The sequence below is a fragment of the Monodelphis domestica genome, chromosome 3 (assembly GCF_027887165.1).
Source record: "Monodelphis domestica isolate mMonDom1 chromosome 3, mMonDom1.pri, whole genome shotgun sequence".
NCBI classification, from domain to species: Eukaryota; Metazoa; Chordata; class Mammalia; order Didelphimorphia; family Didelphidae; genus Monodelphis; species Monodelphis domestica.
Genome location: NC_077229.1, coordinates 362,795,147 through 362,819,837, shown reverse-complemented (window position 1 = coordinate 362,819,837; position 24,691 = coordinate 362,795,147). Strand labels below are relative to the sequence as shown.

Sequence of the window (24,691 nt, the reverse complement as noted above, 5' to 3'; positions counted from 1 at the left end):
ACCACAGTCACACATTTTAAAATGTCACATTTACACTCAAATAACCTTTCCAAGAAAACAAGGTTCTGTATAGATATATAAATATTTTGCTAAATGGTCTCATGCTTCGATGGATTTTCTCCATTTGCAATTCATTACTTTGTTCATTTAAATGACAAGTGATGCACTATCTAAGAAATACCTATCTTTAAAAATATCAGTATCACTTCTTAAGTTTCAAGATATAATGTGAGATATAATTAAAGCCAAATGAAATGCATAAAATACAGTTGAGGGTTGAACTACTTCATAGAAGTTTAGAACTGCTTATTTAGAACTCATAGTAATATACTTTTTTATGGTAGCAGGTACTATTTGAGTCCCACACAGTGATTCAACAGGAAGAAAAGATCTTGCACTATGAATATTTTTTTACTAAATAAGCATTATTTTTCTCCATTATAGCTGAATATATTATATTTGAATATATGAATATATATACTTAAATAATAGTAGTATATGTGTATAATAATATAGAGTGTATAAATAATAATATTTATATATATTATATATATAATATAAATAATAACACTTTCAAGTCATTTACTTAGATTATCTCATCTGAGCTAAATGTAGCTCCATAGTATTTTAAATGAACTTTTTTTTTTGGTTGCTTGTAGTATTTTCTGCTTAACCTGGGAGCTACAGAACTTAGCAAGGAGGCATTTGTGCATTGTCAATTCGTGACCTCTGTGGTAATGATGGGTACATTTGTTCAATTTCCATTTTATTCTCTATTTCTAGAATTTCTGTGCAATTTTCCTTGATCATTTCTTAGAATATGGTGTCTAAACACTTTTTAATCATATCTTCCAGGTCAGTTCTTTTTGTGATATTTCATATTTTCTTCTATTGTTTCATTCTTTTGGTTTTGCTTGTTGTCTTCTTTCTTCCTGTTGCCTTAAGAATTAATTAATTTCCATTTTTCCAATTCTACTTCTTAATTATTTTCTTCCATAGCTTCTGGTCTCTTTCTCTAGTTGGGCAATCTTCCATTCTTGATTTTCTTGCATTGTTATTTTTCTCTAATTTTTTATCAACCTTATTCATTTGGTTTTTGAGATTTTCTTTAAGGTCTTTCAAAAACTATTTTTAGTTAATCCAACCAGAGCCCACTATTAGTTCTTCCACTGGAAACAGACATCTTACTCTTCCCCCTATCCCCATAATAGGGTGATAAGAACAGACAAGGTCCTAGCTCCTCAGCATCCACACTCACTGCTGTGTATTCCCTACTCATTCTTCACTTCCCCTGCCAATACTCCAACTTGGAATAGATGAAGTATCTGGTTCTCTTACAAGGTCTTAAAGTCCTTCACTGGTCAGCAGTCAACTCCTTCAGTTGTGGGTGAGTAGAGATTTCTAGCCAAGGCCAATTCAGAATCAATAAGCAGCAAGCCCTGTTAGGATAATACCCTAACCTTGTCTGCTGCTCCCAGGCCCAGCAGACAAGGTTAGGGTATTATCCTAACAGGGCTTGCTGCTTATTGATTCTGAATTGTTCAATAGGGGGCTTTTACCCTGTCATGTGAGAATACTTATGTGAAAGTCCTATCTTAACAAAAGACTTCCCCTACCTTTTGCTTCCTTCTTTCATCCACCCCCACAACCCCCCAATTCAATCTATTTTTTATTCCACAATGTGTACTAAGTGTAAAGACACATAATTTGATATCTTAAGTTTTTCTGAGCAGTAGTTGAAGTGAAATGGTTTTCACTGTAAGGGAGGAGATAGCTCAAATTAATTAATTTTTCCTCTTTAAAGTTTGAAATTTCATAGTCCCTCATATTCTCACTTATTGTCCCTATCACATGAGATCATTTATTTTTGTATTGACCTAGCTCTATCCCTTAGGGAATAGAGTAAAGTATTGGGTTTCTTGACAGTTCTCCCCCTACATAAGTGAAACAAAGGGAAAAAATAGTCTGACTACCCAGTCTCACCAATTATTCTTCCTCCATGGTCTGCATTCTTCCTTTTTAAAATTACCTAATCCTTCAGTCATCAGAGGTGAGTGGGAACACTCAGACTCAGCAAGCATTTCACCACTCCTAAGATAAACCAGCACCCAAAATATATTTTCAATAAATGAAAAAATATTGGAAGTAACAAGCATTACCTAAAAAAAAAGTGCTTTTCCAAATTAACTTTAAAAAACTATCTGAAAGTAGGTGATGATAAGATAGCTTCAAACTATGTTCTTTCAAGAATCTTTTAAGAAACTGTTATGTGAAACTGTTGAATCAGTATTTTTAATAGAATTCTCATAAACCGTGCTTTTGAAGGGAAAACCATCCTACCATGGGAAACCATTCAACCATGGAACCATGTTGCTGCTTCCCTACATTTCACTTTTCCAATATTTTCCTTTCTATCTTGGGCACTGCTTTTTCAGGAGATTTTCATCAAACTATCAGAACTCTCAAGAGTTTTTGGTGTACCATATGGAGGATATCCCTTCTACTGATTCCTGCAAATGAGGCCAGTTTCTGCATATTCTTATAGTTCCCTACTTAGTCCCCTCAATGGGAAAAACAACCAATCTCTATCTCTGAACTTAGAGTGAAGCTCATTGCTTGGAGACCTACAAAATATGTGAAGATATATTTAAACTATTTCTGTAGAGAAAGGAATATGTGTTTGTTGCTTTTTCACTTGTTATTAGATCAATTAACACTTTAAAATGTTGTTCACCACAGGTACTAATTCTCCTACTGAAAGAGGTCAGTATTTGGGCTTGTTTAAGAAGTAGTAAGCACTAGGTTCCAGGCCATGAAAAGTTCCATGTTGAAATATGCCTTTATTATCCTACTGGCATGAGACTCAGGATTTCCTCTGGACACCCCAAAGCCACAGAGATATCTCTGGTCAAAAAGTAATTCCTTTTTCTAAAAGGAACATTCCCTAGTGCCTTTTCCAGCTTTCTAATGAATACAAATATGCGCCTCCCAGGTCTACTCTGATAAGCATCAGACTGTATCTAAATCTAATCATCTCTTGAACTCTGTGGATCATCCCTTTTACCTTCTGGGCACCAAACATCATCAGCCATCCCTTATGCCCTCCAGACTCAAAACATTACTCCATACCTGATTAGGTAATAGCATCATCACATTTCCTCATCTCTAGTCATATAGACACTGTTTTGAAAAGGGTATAAATATCCTCTTGGAGGCAGTATTCCACCTGCTCCTACCTCCCTGTCCATTTAACTTAATAATTCAACTTGCTTTCAATTTAATGAATTTATTATTTTTTTAATATTTAAGCTAATTATTTGAGTATGTTGTTTTTGGAACAACAATCCATATCAATTCCAGGGTTTTACTTCAAAGCTCTCTCACATCTCTACCTAATTAATTCCATTTTATTTACTCCTTTTTTTCTAATGTGTTTATGTAATGGAAATTATCAGATTTGTCTTGATATATTTCCTTGTTGGCCCTTACATTGCTTTCATATAGAAGGTATTTAATACATATGTGTTGAATTATTTTGATTTAAATATTTCAAAGGTTTGAGTATATTTGATCAAGCATTTTACATTTTCTCTCTCTAAGACATCAAGCTCCTTAGCACTCCATGTTTTGATGTAGTTCAGGAGCACAAAAGATATTGGCCTCATTTCTCTCCAATTTTACTTGCTCCCTATACCCCAGCTCTTCATCCTGAAACCTGCTTTAGCCATGGAATATAGCCTTCATTCAATGGAAGTAAGCCATACACTTGTAGCATGTTCCTCTTCTTGGATGATTCCTCCCAAAACCTCCATTTGAAGAAAGTTCACAGGCCAAGAATACCTCATTTCTTTCCAAGGCATCATTCTGGACTTCATCATGCCCCAACTCTGGGTAGTATTGCCTCACCCACTTCAGATTACCTTTATGTATTATCTTTCTCTATTTAAATGTAAGATTTTGAGGGCAAGGGCAATTTTTCTACTTGTATTTGTACTCCCAGAATATAGCATTGTGTCTGAAAATTAAGTGCTTTAAAAATTCAACTTAACTGAATGAATGATTGAAAAGAAAAATTTAGACAGGTATATACTCTCTATATCTGCTTCTGTATTTTCCAGTTAGTCCCTAGCTCCTTTTAATTATTATTATTATCATTGTAATGAGTCCTATGCTTTTATTGGTCTAGGGAACATCCAGGGAGGACACTCCCTTTACAAATGCAAATTAACATCTATTTTGCAATCTGTAATCTTGAACTAATGTCTGGGACACTGAAAAGCTACAAGATTTGTGATTACTATTTACAGGAAGTTAAAACAAATTGATAATTCCTTTCATTTGGGACATTTGATGCTATAATAGCAAGTAAGCAATACAAATCAATGAGAAAAATTTCCTTGGGAATTTGCTTTTTCTCCATTGTTGAAGCCTGTTGTACAATGAAAAAGGAGACTGTTATCTCAAAAGTTGGAAAGTGAGATGATGAATAAACTAAATGGAGAATGATTCCATAGGTCACAAGAGGATGGAGACTAAGGCAGACCTCACCTAGAATCTGTGATTTTATGACTCTTATGAAATAAAGTCTTCAAACTTGATGAACTAAACTGTAGGCTTCCTCTTTCCTGTGTTTTGATTTCTTCCTTCATATGGTATTTTTAAAAAATTGTGTACTTTGCTTTCTTGGATCCATTTTCCTGATATTAGGTTATTTGAAATCTATTATTTTTTCCTCCACAGCAAAAATGACTCATTGAATCAAAGGTGTGAATGACCTTTTCTAATTGCTCTAGGATAAATATTAATCATGTGATTTATAATCATATGCATAGGATTTTAATAATAGACAAAGCACTTGTACCTTTTGTGCCCCCACAATCAATACCAGTAAAAATTAAAAGCTGATACATTTTAATACAAAATATCATTTATAATAATTAATTTGCCATTATAAATTGGATTTTATAACAAAAAGCATTGCTAAGGCAACTACAATAAGGAGTTTCATAATTTCTCTTAGGGAATTTGTAGAAATAATATTTGGTAGGGATTGGATATGATAAGCCTCAAAATCTCTTGTTTCTAAAATTCCATGATTTTAAATGTATAAATTGAGTTGTACCTTATTATTTAAAAAATCTTAATATTATATCAAGTAGCCATGTTATTCAGTTGCAAGAATTATACTTTATACATGTGCTTTATTTATTTTAACATTCCACTAGCATGAAACATAATTATTTTCAGTTAATAGTATTTTGCTGCTATCTGCAGGTTGAAATGGATATAAGATATTATGCCAATCTCAATGCTTTATGATGTTATATATTTAATTTTAGTGATATATGTAAATAAAGCAGTCATTGATTAATTAATGTTCATTAAAAATATTCCAACAGGAAAAATCTGTTGGTATCTAAGGAAATAAATTCACATTTTTACTATGTGAAAAGAAAGAGATTGCATTTAATTATTAGACTAGGTTTTTTTGACTGAAAATCAATACATATTTCTTAATTATAGTGCAGAAATTCAGATTATCCAAAAAATGCAATTGAAAGAGTTAGTATTTAAAAAAAACACATTTCTTACAAAAATAAAATATTAATTATTAGGCTATATTTTCTTTCATATGTGATTACAACTAAAAGGAATACAGGAAAAGAAATGTAGCATAATTGAAGACCTGTATTCCAGTGTGCCCTTGATACAAACTGGTTGTTTGACTCCATATATTTTATAAAGTTAAGTTCTCATATTTTCCGGAAATTTAAAAAAAATTAAGGTTCAAAGGTATATAAAAAAGGTAAAAAAAAAGGAATATTTGAAATATCTCACTTGAAAAACATCTTGTATCAAAAATAGATCTAGGAGAGATAATTTAAGAATCAATTATTTGTCTGAAAGTCATAATTGTAAAAATAATTTGGTTATCATAATGAAAGAAATTATCAGGGAAAATTTCCCTGATATCTTTGAATGAGACAGGAAAAAAGAAATTTAAAGATTCCACTGATCACAGAAATCTCAAATTTAAAAATTTCAGGACGATTATAACCAAATGTCAGATCTCCCAAGGCAAGAAGAAAATCCTAGCATTCAGAAAAAAAAGATCAAATAATATAGAACCACAATCAGGATTACACAGGACCTGGCATCTTCTATATTGTAAACCTTAAAATTTCTTAGACTTATAAATGTTGGGAATTTCACCATTGGGAAATTTCATACTTGAAAAATTTCCTATTGATAGTGGGAACTCTATTGGAATGTGAACCCCATTGGCATGGGAGGTTCCTCCTCCTCCCTTCTTAAGATTACTTTAGGACAGAAACCTTTTGCTGAACAATGGAAAGGGCTTTGACCAATGCTTAAGCATAGAACAGGAATTTCTTTGAGTCATGATTGATTTTAGAATTGATACAATAGAGATACTTGGAATGACAGAACCAGGTCTTGGAAAATACAATTTCCACCCCACTCAGTCCTAACAGGATTTAGGAAGGGCTGCAGCAAAGGATCAAGATTTAATTGTTGAGAATATAACCTTCAACAGACATGTGCAAAGCCACAGACCTCTGGGCGGTCCTGGGTTAAGCTAGACCCACCATTGGCACAGGGAAGACATGGACAGTGATTGGTAGATGTGAGAACTGAGGGGAGGGAACTTGGATGGTTTCCTTAAAGAGAGAAGGGTCTGAGGACTGGGGGTTGTTGGTTGGAGAGGTTTTTGGTCTGAGAGGTGGTGCTTTGAGGATTGGCTCTGAAGGAAGCTGGAGGTGGAGGCCCCTGAGACTGTTTCTCCATTTTGGTCACGTGAGTAATAGGGACTGATCTCCTTTCTTTGCCTCAGCTATCTAAGGGCTTGGGCCTTTTGGCCCAGCCTAAACAGAAGGGGTATTTAAGCCCTCTTCCCTTCTCTCCCCTTTCTCTCTCCCTCTCTCTCTCTATCTCTAATACCTTTCTTCCTCCTGTTTGTAATTAAACTCCATAAAAGGTTGATTGCTGATTTGAGTTTTCATTTAGGAATTACATAGCTGAATTCCTTGGCAACCTTAAATTAATATATATCAGTCTTTTAAAGTGATTTCCTTGTCATAACCTTTAATGAAATAAAAAAAATTATGGGCATTTATGATGGAAAAGACAAGTACCAAAAAGAAAATTAAATGATTATATTCCACACCAAAAAGAAGTATAAATAGATCAACAGAAAAAAAAATCAAGGTTAATACTGCTATTTTTTTTTCATTTTTATTACATAAATTAACCCATTTATTGATGGACTCTTGGGCTACAGAAATTTGTTAAGTAAAAGTTTTTACTGGTCTTTCAATTCCTTCTGTCTTCAGATGGCAGATTTTACTGTGACTGCAGAGGTGGCATTGTAGGTCCATGCACCACCAGCTAGTGTTTTCATACACAATCCACAATGCCAGATACCCACAGCATGTCTCTTCATTTTGATCTTGCCACAGAAGGAGCAGGTATCCTTGCATGCTGGCTAATTTCTATTTTCTTCACCAGTTTTCTGAGGGATGCACCATAACATGTTCCATATTTACCAACAATTCCAACCTTCTTGGTACAATTTGCCCTGTTGCCAACTGCAGGTTCTGGATTAGGAGAGGCTATTACTACTATTAAATTAATCAAATCTCTGCATGGGAAAGTGGTAATTAAGATAGTTAAGATGTCTATAGTAGAAAAGATATCTAAAATACTTAACATATACCAATCAGGGAAAACAATAGGGTTAAATGGATTACATTAATAAGAAGAAGATAACAACTAAGATACTTAAGACATATATGCTTCTTGAAGTATCCAAGATAACTGAAGTACTTGGGAAATGTAAGGTACTGAAGATATTTAACCATTTTGCTATTAAGATAATTATAGGTACATATATATTGGCAGTAAGGTTTAAGTTGAATATAATAGGGTGACATCTGAAAAAATTAAGTGACAATAATTAATAATATAATGTAGAAAAAAGAAGAGAATTTGCATAAATTATGTCACTTGAGACACATAGGAATCAATACAGTGGAAGATGGAGTGTGGTGGGCTGTGCTTGAATCTCACTTTCATTGAAATTGGCAAAAAGTGGGACTCATATTCATACTCAGGTAGGTATAGAAACCAATCATACCTGAAGTAAGAAGGAAAGGAGGAACAACAGAGGGAGGATTGACAAAAGAAAGAGGGGACTCAGAGAAGAGGGTATAGAGAAACAAATATAATTGTGAATAGAGAAAAGATGAAAGGAGAGAAAGAGAAGGGGAAATAGGGGAAATAAGATGCAGTCAAACATCTAGAAATCAATCGTAACTCAGAATGTGAATGAAATTAACTCATCCATAAAATGTAAAGGGTAGCACAGTGGATTAAAAGCAAGAATCCCAAAACATCTTGTCAATAAACTCACTAAAAGCTAGGGAACACAAAATAAAGGTAAAAGGCTGAGCAAAATCTTCTAACATGAATGAAGGTGACTTAGCTGTACCAGGTTTCAAACTTTTTTTTAACGTGGCAACCATTAAAACAATCTGGTCCTGGATCATGTAAAATTAGAACCCCTAACCCCCATTTGGAAAATAAGCATCCTTACACCTTAGAACAGATGAGTCTGAGGTAATGGTCATTGCATGCCCCAAGAAGGGTATTGTCTTGTGACTTAATCTTTAGACTAATGTGGGCATTGCTAAACAAACTAACTAGTCAGCTTTGTAGTTGGGTAACTGTTTCTAAAAAGGGTTTGTTTGATGTTACATCTTGTGATATGCCATCAATCTTGTGTGGAAAATATTCATTTGTTATAATCTGTAATTATATAAATCAGGTCTCCTCTTTTTGGCATCATCTCTTGCCAGGATCCAACAATGCAATACATACAAGAAACCATTTTTATTGGAAGACTTGGCCCTCTTCCAATAAAATCTAACTTTCTACCTTGACTTGGAGAAATTTGGCTTTTTTTACTTTCTTTACCTAAATTGTCTATGTTGAGTCTGTGGGTTTCTATTTCACAACATCTCAAACTATTTTTTAACATGGCAACCATTAAAACAATCTGGTAGTGGCTCAGAAATAGGGTAGAGGATGAATGAAATCCAGATTAAGCACTCAACAAGTGATGGTAAGTGACCATAATAATCCAGTTTGATAAATCCAAAGATCCAAGATTTTGAAAGAACCACCTATTTGACAGAAACTGCTAGGAAAACTGGAAAACAGAATGTAAGAAATTAAGCAGAGACAAACATCTCATGCTATATACTAAGTTAATATTATTTATTAAAGATATATGTGTGGGTAATCATCTTGGATATATGATTTAGAAATGAAAAGCGATATAAACAAATTAGGGGAAGGCAAAAGTATTTACCTGACAGACTGATGGATAAAAAAAAATTTCTATGTCAAAAAAAGTTCTAGAAAACATTATGAGATGTAAAATAGATAACTTTTGACAACACCTATTTTAAATATTTCTGCACAAACAAAAGCATTGCAAACAAGATTAAAAGGCAAACCAGAAACTTGGGGGGGAAATCTTTATACACAAATATCTCTGACAAAGGATTCAATGCTCCAATAACTATTAATTAAAGAAATGAAAATTAAAACACCTCTAAGGCACCATCTCACATTTATTAGGATGGCAAACAAGATGAAAAAGAAAAAATTATTAATGTTGAAGGTGGTGCGGGAATATTGAGACACTCATACTGTAAACCTTGAAATTTCTTAGACTTGTGAATGTTGGAAATTTCACCATTGGAAAGTCTCATACTGGAAAAAATTTCCTACTGATAGTAAGAACTACATTGGAATGTGAAACCCCCGGGCATGGGAGGATCCTTCTCCTCCCTACTTAAGACTACTTTATGACAGAAACCTTTTGCTAAACAATGGAAAGGGCTTTGACCTATGCTTAAGCATAGAACAGGAAGTTCTTTGAGTCATGATTGATTTTAGAATTGATACAATAGAGATACTTGGAATGACAGAACCAGGTCTTGAAACTACAATCTCCACCCTACTCAGAGTAAAAGGATTTAGAAAGGGCTGCAGCAAAGATCAAGATTTAATTATGTGAGAATATGACCTTCAACAGACATGTGCAAAGGGGCAGACCTCTGGGTGGTCCTGGGTTAAGCTAGAGCCACCATTGGCACAGGGAAGACATGGACATTGATTGGTAGATGTGAGAACTGAGGGGAGGGAACTTAGATGGTTTCCTTAAAGATAGCGGGGTCTGAGGACTGAGGAGTTCGAGAGGTTTTGCTCTGAGAGGTTGTGCTCTGAGAAGCTTGCTCTGAAGGAAGCTGGAGGTGGAGGCCCCTGAGACTGTTTCTCCATTTTGGTCATGTGAGTAATAGGGACTGATCTCTTTTCTTTGCCTCAGCTATCTAAGGGCTTGGGCCTTTGGCCCAGCCTAAACAGAGGGGGGTATTTAAGCTCTATTCCCTTCTCTCCCTCTCTCCCTCTGTCCGTCTGTCTGTCTGTCTGTCTGTCTGTCTGTCTGTCTCTCTCTCTCTCTCTCTCTCTCTCTCTAATACCTTTCTTCCTCCTGTTTGTAATTAAACACTCCATAAAAGGTTGACTGCTGACTTGAGTTTTCATTTAGGAATTACATAGCTGAATTCCTTGGCAACCTTAAATTAATATATATCAGTATTTTAAAGTGATTTCCTTGTCACAATACACGGCTAGTGAAGCTGTGAACTGAAAATTTGGCACCATATCCAAGGCTATAAACGTATACATACTCTTTTACCCAACAATACCACTACTAGGTCTTTATCTCAAATAGATTAAAGATCATGGAAAACATTGATAAGACCTTTTTTTTTGTGGTGACCAAGAACTGGAAACTTAAGTGATTTCCTTTAATAGGGAAATGGCTGAACAAGTTGTTGTAGAGACTTATAATGGAAAGCTATTGAATCATAAGAAATGACAAACAAGATGATCACACACACACATACACACACACACACACACACACACACACACACAAACCCTCTAGAGGTTTAAATGAAGTGATGCAAAGTGAAATAAGAGAAAAAAAGGATATGAATGGGAAAATAATGTGAAGACCTTTACTATTATTAATAAGGAAATGATACAAGACAAATCAAGATAGATAGAAAGACAGGAAGAGAGATGAATAGATAAAGCCACAGAAGGAACACAGAGTCAAATACAAATTGAAACATACCATTCTTTATTTCCTTCATGATTTTTTTCTCTAATGGAATCAAAATTTTCCTGTTTCACAACATAAAAAACATGAAAATAATGTATTTTATAATAATGCAGGTATAAACTGTATCATATTATGTGTCTTCTTAATGAAGGGGAAAGAGTAAGGGATAGAAAGAACATGGATTGCAAAATATTAGAAACTAAATATTTAAAAATCTATGTAGAAAACATTTCAATTCTTCATTATTACTAATGCTACTCTTCTGCTGAACCACAGGGAAGACATGAAAAGAGTTTAATTTCATCTCACATAATGCATATATTATTGATTATAATATGTTCCAGTCCATCAGGTCCTAGAATTTTGTAACATATGGTCATCTATGAATCTTGTCTTTTATTATGGTTTACCAGGGAAAAGTGTATCAAAATTATGGGGAAGAAAAAAAAAAACATGTCATTCTTACTAACCTTTATTATTTAGTATTTTGCATTCTAAATTTCATTTTTTATTTGATCATGTTTTTTTTTTCCTCTATCTGCTCAGTAGTCCTGTTTCAATGTCCAATTTTTTTTTATTAAATGCTTGGGAAGGGGAAAAAAAATCCCAGAAATAAATACTACCAAAAAGGATTAAAAATAAAGCATCAATAATTATAGTTCCTTTTGCCTGCTTTGCCATTACTAATAGAAGTTTTATTATCATCTTCACTTTACTTAAGAGCATTCTTAAAAGGATAACAGGTAGGATATTATGCCCTACATTCTGTTCAGTCAACATTGAGAAATTAGGAAGCAATACAGTACAATGGGAAAGCATTGCTTGAAGTTTAAATTTTTCATATCCAAATTCTGTTATTTTCTATAATACCTGAGACCAGTCATTTAATACTCTTGAGGTTTAATTTTTCTTGTCTTTTAAATAATAAAGTCAGAACACATTCAGTTGGGAATTTCTTCCAGTTATAATTCTATGATGCCATTTTCCTATTTTTGCCAAAATTTTTCATTATTGCTCTGAAGTATGTTCAACAGAGATTGCCAATGAAAGTGGAATTTGATATAGAAATTCTTATTTTCAGATGTCATGATGATTTTGCCATAGCCTGATAAACTACAAGAAACACAAAATTTTTGTTAGCTACTAATCATTCAGAATACCTTGGTATAACTAACCACATAGACTATGATATATGGTTGGATTTGAATAGATATTGTAAAAATTAAATTAGCTTCTCTACTAAAAGCATTATATGAGGTTTATTAAAGATTATTAGAAATCAAGGATAAAGAAATATAAAATAAGAAAAGCACATGCCTAGGACTGGTTAGCCCATTCACATTCACTTACTATATCTTTCATGCTGAGTAGAAAGACACATTTGCTTAGAAATGGAAGAAGCGAGAACTTGGGAAGCAGAGAGCCTTTTAAATACTAAATTGTCTTCTCATACTCAGGTGAGGACTCAGGTGAGATTATAGGGAATTCTGGGAAGTACTAAGGACTTCTTGGTATTGAAGTTCAGTGTTCAAATCTCAATTTTAATCCCCCCCCCCCATGATTGTATTGGGAAACCAGTTTCCCCAAAAGGATCATGGAAACATAATCAATTTAAAGATTATAATAGTTAGAGGATAAGAGGAAAAGAGAACAAAACTAGTGATTGTTAGGTGCATTGACAAAAAGCCAGTCAGGGGGCAGTCCACTTTGGCATAAGAGTATATATACAAATTAAATGTTCAATCAATCACACCCAGAGTTTATTCTGGATCTTTCTCATGCAGCTTGTGGTCTGTGGAGGCATCTTCATGGTGTCTTCTCCAAACAGTTCAGTTTCTGGATTTGGAGAGGTAGCATGTTTCTCAACCTAAAATTTCTCTCTCAAGAAATTTAAACATTGAAATTTAAAATACTAATAATTATACATCCCCCCACCCTGAAGAGGGTGATTGAAAAATACAGGGATCACTTAGGAATACATGGCTGAGTTATGATATGAATGAATTGGTAAGAGAAATCAAAAAGCAAAAAAATCCAAATAAAAAAAGATAATTTCTGGATAAAATACCAAAGTCTTATGTGTAAAAATTCCAAGTAAAGGAAAAGTAAATCTATAATAGGTCCTTGAATCAGAGGCCAATCGAAATGATTTAAGTAAAGAAGCATTTACTCAGTCAGTAGCCAGAACTACAGAAAGTTGCCACATTATGAAAGACAGACTAGGGACTAGATTATAGGAGCAAGGTAGGAGCCAAATTTGAGATACCTGTCTGTAAGTATTTTCAAGAAGAGTGTAGATACAAGGAAGGCCTACATCTTAATGTATATTATGTGTCGCAACCTCAAGTCCACATTAATATTTCCTGTGTGCTCTTTTTGGCACTATTCAGATTTAGCTTTGTGCTTCTTTTGCCCTGTGCAATGCCTCTTTTGTATATCTTGTCCTGGAATTGGACAGAATCATTAAACAAAGTCCCATATTTTTTTTAAACAATTAGTGGCATCATTTTTATATTCTCAAGCTTTGGGGGCATGCACTTACATTATAGCAAATATGTTTTAGACTTTTATGACTGCAAAATCAAAAAAGTTAAAGAAAATCTTAATACTGGTGATGTGCTTCAAATATAAAAGGAGAGAAAAAATAAAAGACTGAAATAGTACATTGCACATGCAAGAAAATACAATAATAAAAGTGTTTTTAAATTCAAAATATAGCTTATAATCATTGACACACTGTGTCAGCTAAGAAAATATAGAATACAAGGCTTTCTCACCAAAAATGAGATCTATTTCCTCTTCATACCTGGCCATGATCCACTGTGAATACAAGCAAATGAATTTCACAAGGCAACAGATTTTTTAAATAAAGAACAGTAATACAAATACGTAGGTATCAATAACCCCAAAATTCTCAATAGCCCAATTAATTACAAGAGCAAAAAAAAAAAACCTATCATTTTTTTATATGAGCCTGCTCTATGACATTTAAAGAAAATGGATACTTGTCACAAGTTTTTCAGGTATAGCAAGTCTTTCAAACTTGGTAAACATATTTAAACAAAGTAAAACTCATTTGAGTCTAGAACAGCATCAAGAAATCTAGATATCATTAAAAAATATGGCAGAGGAGCCTAAGAAAAACCTAAACCCCTGTACTGTTCATATTGGGTAAAATGAGCTGAAGAGTTATAAATGAGAGATGCTCCTTTTTCGGAAGTCTTCTGGGGGTACAATGCCCTGGGATTAACTTCCCAGCTCCTTTGGTATGAGACTGTGATATGTCCCATCCATTCACATTTTTATAAATGTGGGAGGTAGGGATTATAACTGTATTTCACTTCAACTACTAAAATATATCTAACCTCATGTTAGGGGCAGGCAAAATGACCAGAGATTGTTAAAAAAAATTCTAAAAATCATGTCTAAAGACCCCTTAAAATCAATTTGAGATATTTAGCTCATTAAATTTTCCAAAGGTTGTTATATAATTGTAACCAGTTCTGATGAAGTCCATCTATCCTCTTTGTGACAATGTACAAATTCAAAACAGTAAAAAGGCTGTTTTTATATATGGGCTTATTCAATAGCATTTGTTAAGTGTAGTTTTAGGGGAAAAACAACAGAATATAAAAGTATCCTGGAAACCTTGGCTCATAATCAGGTCCCCTTTTCTGCCCTTCATAGTGTGGTACCATTCTGTAGTCCTGGCTATTGACTGGGTAAATGCATCATTGCTTAGATCATTTTGATTGGGCCCTGATAGAAGGACCTGTTATAGATTTATTTTTCTTTTACTTGGAATTTTTACACATAAGACTTTGATAGTCTATATTTTCATCCAGAAATTTTTCTTTTTTTATTTGGATTTTTCTGATATCTTTTTAATATCTCTTGACAATTGATTCATATACCTCATACCTCAGCCATGCATCCCTAAGTGATCCTATTTTTTAAATCACCCTCTTATTGGGGGAATGTAAAAAATATCATTATTTAAATTGCAAAGTTTAAATTCTTTTTGAAAAGAATTTTAGGTAAAGAAGATACTACCTCTCTGAATCCAGAACTGAACTGTTGGAGAAGATACCATGAAGAAGCCTCCAGACCAGCCAGCTGCACAAAAAATTGAACTTTGGGTGTGATTGATTGAACATTTATTTGTATCTATACTTTCATGCCAAAGGGGACTGCCCCCTAACTGGCTTTTTGGCAATGCGTCTAGCAATTATTGTTTTTGTTTTTTTTCTCTTATCCTCAAATTAATGTTTAAGTTGATTATGTTTTCATGATCCTTTTTGGGGAAACTTGTCTCCCCAATAATGATCAAACGAGGGTATGTAAAAATAGACTCGAACTCTGGACTTCAATCCCCAGAAGCCCTTGCTCCATTTCCCCAGAATGCTTTGTATTCTCACGTGGGCCAAGATTGAGAAGGAATTTAACCTGATTGCAAAGGCTTTGGGGTCTCTCTTTGGACTTCCGTTTTGGGAGCAGACACGGCTCTTCCATGATGTGAGATTATCTTGTTTAGGCCTCTCTGGCCTAGGCACGTGTTTCTTATCCTGTATTTTCTTTAATCCTTAATCTTTAATAAACCTCATAAAATATAATACTCCTTGCAGAGAGAAACTAATTTCTACCTGCCTCATTTTCCCTAAATTTTAATCTTTACTATATATGTAATGAGAGAGAGAGAGAGAGAGAGAGAGAGAGAGAGAGACAGACAGACAGACAGAGAGACAGAGAGACAGAGAGACAGAGAGAAACATCAAAGGTATTATATTATACATACTATGGTAAAATAAGAGATCGATTTTCCTTTTTCCCTTACCTCAGGGACTAGTACAATCCACATGACTTAGAGAATTACTCTCAAAACCCCTCAAACCCCTAATCAAGGATAAGAAACATAGAGATCACTAGAAATTCAAAAGAACCTCTTCCAGGCAATCACTGCTTCTATGGGAACTAGTAAAGACTTTTAGGATTTTTATTATTGCCATAGAAAAGTCCCAGGAAAAAGGGAAAGCTTGCATTTAAACCCATTAAGAATCAAAAAGTGTTAGAGTCAAGAAATCTATCCTCCACAGTCTTCCTCCTCTTAACCTGAGGAGCCCTCAGGACACATAGTACAATTCTTAGAGATTCCTGAGCACAAAATGTTCTTCATAATGTAATTCTGTAAATTGTTGCTCTTTTAATTCAGTTATTTTTGAGTCATTTGGTTATTGTATTACTTCTCCTTTTATCTATTCCTGGCAGAAATATACTGGAAGATTACTGCTTCTTGTAATCAAGGCTGATGCTTTCTTCTCCTGGTTTCTTTGTGCCCCTATACATCCTTCCCCACCCTGACTACACCTAGCCTCAATTTTCTTTGGAAGCAAAGTTTCTCTTCTCCAAAGGGAGAAGCCAGCTTTTCACTACCAGAAAATTGGAGGGATTATATTGAACTCCTATTGCAAATGTTATGACTTTTTATGGCCAATACCTGAACATTACCCCTCAATTCACTCCTTCCAATTAGATACATCTGGAGCTTAGAAAGTTGTTCACATTTTATTTAACTTTGTCTTTCTAACTTTTATCTTCCTCTGGGTATGTAGGTCAGGAGTTTTATCATGCAAATTATCCCAGGCTCCTCTTCCAAAGCTTAGCCAGAGATTTCTGAAAGAGCTGCCCCCTGACACCTATATCTGTGACTCAGAAGGGGAGTGATAGCCCTGAAAATGGTACTTATTACTTTATTTCTATAATAATCTTCAATGAGAGTCAAATTCTTGTGAGGAAAGAGAGATAGATATATTCTACATAGTCCTGTTCTCCTCCCCTCACTTTAATTCACGTAGTCCAGGAATCTAGTCTATAAGAAGTTCCTCAGGGAAGAGAATAATTTAAAGTCACAGGTCTTCTCTGACCCCATTTCAAAAGGGTATCTCTAGGTCTCTTTAAAAGTGGACTTCTTTCAAAGAAACTATAATATCCTAGGTGAGTACTTGAAATGAAAGTAGTCTGTAGATCCACGACTTTGAAGTGTAAGTGACTACAGTAGAGCCCACAGCTAAGTACATAGGTCATTCAACAGTGAAAATTAGCTAAATCTGGCAGAGGTTTTTTTACCCTGTATGATAGCAAGTCTGACAACGGAATTTTCAATATTAATCAATTTGGCTCAAGACTTTAAATAGGAAATTTTCAGAGAAGCATGAAACTATTTTCTACATACTGCTGCTAACCCATTCTTTTTCTTTCTTTTTTCTCCATGAAGAGACATATTTCTGGAATGAATATTAATGTGATAAAAACCCTTCACTTAAAATATCGATCAATCTTTATTTATTAGTGAACAAAGCAACTATTCCTTTAAATAAAAAGGGGTATACAAAACAAAAGCTAAACTGAGAAGAGGAATAAGTGCAAACCATCTTCTTAAAATGTGTAAAGCATTTTCTATATAAATGGAAAACAATTTAAAAACAATAAATACTCAAATTACTGTCAAATTAATAAATAGCTAATTTAATAAAATAACTTCAATAAAATAATAATGAATAAGATAAGAATGACAGATTTACTTTATATTTAAAGTTTGAAAATGTATCTTATATTATTCTATTAGGAAATATGGACATATGTGTATCTGACAATTATGTAAATAGACATATTTTTAACTTAATTTTTATTGGATTGCTTCAGGAATTTAAGCTAGTTCCAGATGATAGAGATATAGTGGTTAGTGGCACAAAGGTTAACTGTTTTGTTTTGTTTTAAAACTTTACCTTCTGTCTTGGAACCAATGGATTCCAATGTAGAAGAGTGGTAAGGGCTAAGCAAGTGGGGCTAAGTGACTTGTGCAGGGTCACACAGCTAGGAAGTGAGGTCAAAATTGAATGCATGATCTCCTGTCTCTAGGCCTGGCTCTCAATCCACTGACCCCCCCACCCCATATCTTCCACCCCTTGCTGCTCCCCAGGAGTAACTGTTAAGATTTTTAAAAAACGATTCTTTAGAACTCTAGACCAATCAGTCAATGAGTTGACTTTTATTTAGGGCCTAATATGTGACAGTCACTGTAATTATCACAGAGGACACAAATATAAGTAAAAATCAATGATATCTCCTGACCTCAAAGAGTTTGTCATTTAGTGGGGGGAAACCAGACATAAAATGAAACATAAAAAGGCGGGGGGGGGGGGAGTATTTCCTTGGCCTAGTGGCTTGATGAAGAGTTACAAAGAAGTCCAAAAACAGTGTAGCTAATGGAAAATGGAAAGAAAAATTGTTCTTATGGTCCTTTTAAATAGAGGCTCTGGAACCCATAGCCCTCCCTGCCAACCAAAAGGTCCTCTTAGAGGGGCAGAGTGAAAACCAGGTAGTTTCAATCTTACCAAGTAAGAAAATGTGGAAGGAAACATGACAGAGAGATCCAAAGGAATACCAAAATAGTATAGGTGATGAGAAATTGACTAAATTCAATGAGGAAAAATATGAAATCCAACTCAAAAGTTATCTTTCCATATATAAGATGTGGAAAGTATATTTCAGCAGAAGTTCTTAGGGGAAAAGAAAGATCCGAGGTCTTTAGAGATCTACTAACTCAATATGATTCAATCTGTGATATAAAATAAAAAGATAGACAACATTGAGAACAAGAAAGGACTAGCTCTGTTATACTCTTCCCTTAGAAAAGAAATTGATAAATTTTAGAATAATGAGCGCAGAGATTTCATCCACAAGATGAATAGTTGTGTGTGGCCCACAATTATTTTGTGTGTAGGCTGAACAAGATTAAAATATATTTGGAAAATATGTAAAAAAGAAATGAAACTACAGTAAAATGAAGATAGTACTTTATTTTATAACTAAATTAATATATAAATCACAGAGATCCTATTGCTTAGTGATCCCAGATTCGCTACATAAATTTGACACCATTGGTCTAAAGATGGGCAACTAAGATAAAGAATTTCAAGTCCATGTATAATATGAAAAATATAATATGAAAAAAAGTGAAAGTAACTGTGGAACATCAACTTACAGAAAAAAAAGTTGGATCATATAGGACAAGTATTTTAAAGGGATATCTTATGAAAGAAAACTAGATTTGTGTTATCCTTTTTACCAGATGGGAGGACCAAGAGAAAATGGTAGAATTTATAATGAAGCAAATTAGTCTTCATAATATGGGAAAAGATCTCCTTGTAATTTGTCTTTCTCAAAGTAGAATGAACTTCTCAAGAAATAAATCTCCTCAGAGGTCTCCAAATAAAGGTGATGGGTATGTTTTGTGGACATTCTTTTAGAGATCTGGGTTTTCAGGTATGTGTCTATGAGGCCAATTCCAACTTTAAAAGTTTAAGACTGTCTTTCCTTTGAATCAGAATTGTTAAGAATGTCTTAATGTCATCATGTATGGATACATTCCAACTGATATGAAATACAAATCCATCATTTCCTTGTTCAAAACACAGCAACATATACAGATATTAGCTAAACAGAGACATTTTGATTTAATTGAGTATTTAGAAATTTTGTTAAATCTGATTCTCAATTGCACTGTCTCTTAAAACTTGATACCTCCAAAATAAAGAAAATGATATTCTTTAGACTATTCAAAATTGATCTTGCCTCCAATAAACAGAAGAGACAAAGAAAGGTATAAAGCAGAAAGAAGCAAATTATGTGTCACTTGATTAGATCAAAAGTAGTAGCAAAGATATACGAATTTCTTCTCCTGTGAACTTGGGCCAAAGGAAGCTTAATATTTTTCTTACATTTTCATTTCCTTACAACAGAGACCCATTCCCTGGAAGATCACTCTCATTTTTCCCTTCTCCACATCTAGCACTGGAACCAGCCATACTTTTCTTCACTTCACAGCAATTTTCTCACCAGAAATATTAATATCCAGCTATAAAAGGAAACATACCTATTTACTACCAAAAGTCTCAACTAGTGGCCCCCACTTTTTTGATTGGGAATTTTCTGAGCAACACTCTATTTAGGCTTAGATCTAGCTGTGACTCCTCTGCCTTTACTCTCAATTAATCTTTTTTTCAATAGTAACCTTGTAGTTTCCTCACCTCTCAACCAATCCCTGACTTAATAGTTTTGGAATCATAATTATGTGCATCCTGTTATAGCTCTTAAAATATAGAGAAAATAAATATATATCATTATGAGTCATAACATTTACTGGATCTTAACCTATTCTTTATGTACAAGTTGCTTAAAACAGATAAGAGTGGTTTTGAGGAGAGCACTAACTCTGGACTTAGAAGCTGTGATTTCATACACATGGACCAGTACATGTAGTATCCATCTATGAAACTATGAAACTACTTGAGGATGGTGGGTCTTTGTTTTGAGTGCTGTCTCCAGCACTCTTTTTGCTCATAAATACTGATATAAAAGTGTTTAATTCAACCTCTCTCCATATGTATTAGCTACATACTCACAGATATGAACATCATTTGCTAATTATTAAATGCAAATTGTGTCAACAAAAACTTTAAACCTAACTTGAAAGGAAGACAGAACTAGGATTCAGAAGACTTAAAGAGTTCTGCTTCTGATATTCACATTGCAAAATGGGTAAATAACATTTCCCCTGAACCTCATGGTCCTCATCTATTAAATGGGGATAATATTTGCTCTGTTTCAGAGTATTATTTGTGATAGAAGCTGGCACTAGAGAAAAAGTGCCAGACTGAAGAGTATATGAAATCGATCACCTCAGTGAGGGAGGGGACTCAGGAGTGAATTTCCTGAAGAGAGAAGACTCTGGATGGAGAGCAGTAAGGGTCTCTCAGTCTTGAGATGTCGAAGAGAGAAGGTGGATAAAGACTTTCTCCTGAGGGTTACCCACCTTTCCTGCTGGGGACTGGAAATCTTTCCCCCCAACACTTCCCAATTGAAGGGACTTTCTGAAGAGAAACCTGAGCAAACTTTACCTCAGCTCCTTTTGCCCAGGGGTGAGGGAACCTGATTTTCTCTCAGGGGGGATCAAGCTGTCAAGGCCTGACTTCCCCCCAAACTTGAGAAGGGAAGAAAAGGGTTTAGATAGAGACAGGGACCCCCTTTCTCCCACTTTCCTTTTCCCATTATCCCCTGCCTGTTATTCCTTTTGTATTACCTGATTGAGTTAACATTAAAAGTTATCTGGTCTCAGGTATTGGAGGGGGGACAAGAGGGACAAGAGCAAATTGGGGAGAGTAGCTAAGGAGGGAAGGCAGAAGGGGGAAAATCTTCAAACCACCTTTCCTCTCTCTGAGCAAACCTGTTACAGCTGCTGTCTCCACCTGTACCCCACTTTGCAGGGAAGGAGGGGAGTTCTCCTCCCTTTTCCTCTCTCCATACCAAAGCCTCCTCCTCTCATGGGGGTACATTCCCTTTCTTTTTTTTTAATTTTTAAAAAACATATTACAATTAAAATGCTTTATAGAATTTAAGTAACTATATTTATATTATTTCATATTTGCTTCATTTCTTGCATACATGTATACCACTGCCTTACCACATACCAGACATTCAATCAATATTTCCTGAATGAATAAATTTATGTGCTTCCTTGTGGAGCTTTCATAAATTGTCATATGATCTACATCTTCTTTAACTTAATGTTAAAATTGGAAACCTTTCCCTCCCTCCATTCCTCCTTTCTTTTCATCTCCCTCCCTTTGTCCTTTCCTTCCTTCCAGACTTCCATCCTTCCATCCTTCCTTTCTTCCTTCCTTCCTCCCTCTCTTACTCCCTCCCTCTCTCCCTTTTCTTTCTGTTCCTCCTTTCCTGTCCCCTCTTCTTTCCCACTTGCCTTCTTTCTCCTTGAATTTCTTTTATAATTTTTCTGTGTCCTTGAAATAGGTAGTTAATTTAAGGCTAAGACACACTCCATATGTCTAGTGACAAAGTTGTTGCAGAATAAGCAAACTTAGAATTTGAATTGTAAATGTGTTAAGAGGCATTAATTATTTGCCCAGACATTTAGCTTTTCATTATTAGCAAAGCTGATGGAAATATGGACATATGGAGAATAGAGTGCAATAATCTCAAAATCAGAAATCCTAATAAAAGGAAACATTAAGCAGTTTATAGATGGATTTCTGTAGGAATGTACATGGAGTTGTTGTAGTTGCCAATAGGGAAATAAGCAAGGGAATTCAACTCCCAGGGTACACTTACTCAAAGAATTAGATTGTTCTTTTATTCTCCCACACAGATTGTTCTTAAAAGTATTTATCTTAACATAGATATTCACAGAATGATAGAGAAGTTATGATTTTAGATTTTAAATATCACATTAATGATTTAATTATAATTCATTATTTTTCATGTTTAGGATACAAAGATATCCACAATGTTTTTTGCTGAAAATTGCTGAAAATATTTGCCAAAATATTGGAGCAAGTAGAAAAATTATCAATCCCACCTTTTGTCAACAAGGAAAAGAAAGGAAAGCATTTTTGTAACACCTTTTATGTGGCAAGTATTTTACATCTATTCAATACTCACAACAATCTATTAGGAAATATTATTATTATCCCCATTCTACAGTTGAGGAAATTGAGGCAAAGATTAAATGACTACCTAGTGTTATGTAGCTAATAAGTGTTTGAAGCCTGATTTGAATTCAGGTCTTTCAGATTCCAGATTAAGCACTCTAGCCATGGATGACATGCCTACTTCTAAGAAAATATAATAAATCAACTTTTCTGTTATCTATTGATACTTATTACTTCTTCTAATTTCCTCTAAAAGGCAAAATAAAGTATTCAAAGAATGATTTAAATTGAATGCAATAATTTGGAAAATGAGAGAACATAGGGTATGTGATAAAATATTCATATATTTGATATTCAATTTAAAAGTTTCTCCACAAAAAAATGAAATTAATTTTTGAAATGATTCCAATGAAACCAAAATTTAAAGGTAAACAATAAAACTGGTGGCAATGTAGCAAGTATTTATAATAGAGGCTTCATTACTCCAATATATAAATAAATGCATGTAACTGTTAAGCATACAAAGTATTTTCCAATTGACAAATTGTCAAAAGACAGGACCAGAAAATCCCTAGATGAATAAATTAAAACCATCTCTAGTCATATGAAAAAAATGCTCCAAATTACCATTGAAAAGAGAAATACAAATTAAAACAACTCTGAGTTAAAATGTTGGAGGGACTATGGAAAAACTGACACACCAATATACTACTGGTGGAGCTGCAAACTGATAGAACTCTTATGTAGAGCATTGTGCAACCATGTTCAAAGGGATATCAAACTATGCATGCCCTTTGACAGCAATAACACTATTAAGTCTGTATCCCAAAGAGATTAAAGAACGAGGTAAATAACCCACTTGTACAATATTAATTACAGTTCTTCTTGTGGTGGCAAAAAACTGAAAACTGAAGCATTTCCATCAATTGGGGAATGGCTAAACAAGTTGTAGTATATGATTATAAAGGAATACTGTTGTGTCATAAAAAATGAAAAGATAATCACAAAAAAAATCTAGAAAGACATGTATGAAGTGATGCAAAGTGAAATACAAAGAAAAACTAGGAGGAACATGATTGGAAATAGGTTTTTTAGACAATATATGTATAACCTTTTTCATAATACCTGTGTTCTTAGTGAAGGAGGAGGGATGGTAAGGAGAGAATATGGATTGCAAAATGCCAATAAGTATTAAGAAATTGTTTAACATGTAATCTGGAAAAGATTAAAATGTATATAGACATATATATATATACATATATATATATACATACAAAATAAAAATCCAATATAAATATAAATAGAAACCAACAAGAAGGTTCAATGGCTGAGATGGTGATGCAGTAAGGCACTGTGGAGTGCTCAGGGCTTGGTGGAGCACAAAAGACAACATGGCCATCCAATGCAGCTGAGGAAGTCTCCAGCTGTAATGATTTTTCGTGCCACTGGACCCAGGCTTCCAACGCCGAGAGAGTGGGACTGCCTCTGTGCATCGACTTTTCCACTTAAATCTCTTTCACGCACAAGTATCGCTGTGCACATTCATCTATTCCAACCTTGTTTACCCTTTTCAAGACCTGTGGCGATGGGGGAGTAGTGACGCAACAGGTGGAGGTGACCACTGGCAGATCCTGCACGTAGGTGGCCCATGGATCAGTGGTCGTTCGGCCCTGTACCCCGGTAGCAGAGTCATTCGGCAGCATCCTGGGTGACTGAGCAGCCCTCTCTAGGACAGCACTGCTCACCCTAATCAAGGGAGGGAACTAGAAAAGGTGTCCCAAACATTGCCTGCCCTACAAACACCCGGTCAGCACACCGTGGCTGACGAGTCATCCCTTTAAGCGGGTCGAAACCAAAGAAAACAAATCACAAAGAACTCCTACTAGGATCATGGAACATCAGGACATTACTTGACAGAGAGAATACCCCAAGACCTGAGAAAAGAACAGCTCTAATCGGTAAAGAACTG

General features: G+C 34.5%; 1 pseudogene; it reads right to left on the bottom strand.

Annotated features, from left to right (window-relative positions):
- Positions 1 to 7,321: 7,321 nt before the first annotated feature.
- On the bottom strand, positions 7,322 to 24,425 carry LOC100617858 (60S ribosomal protein L37a-like; annotated as a pseudogene).
- Between the last annotated feature and the right edge of the window lie 266 nt (positions 24,426 to 24,691).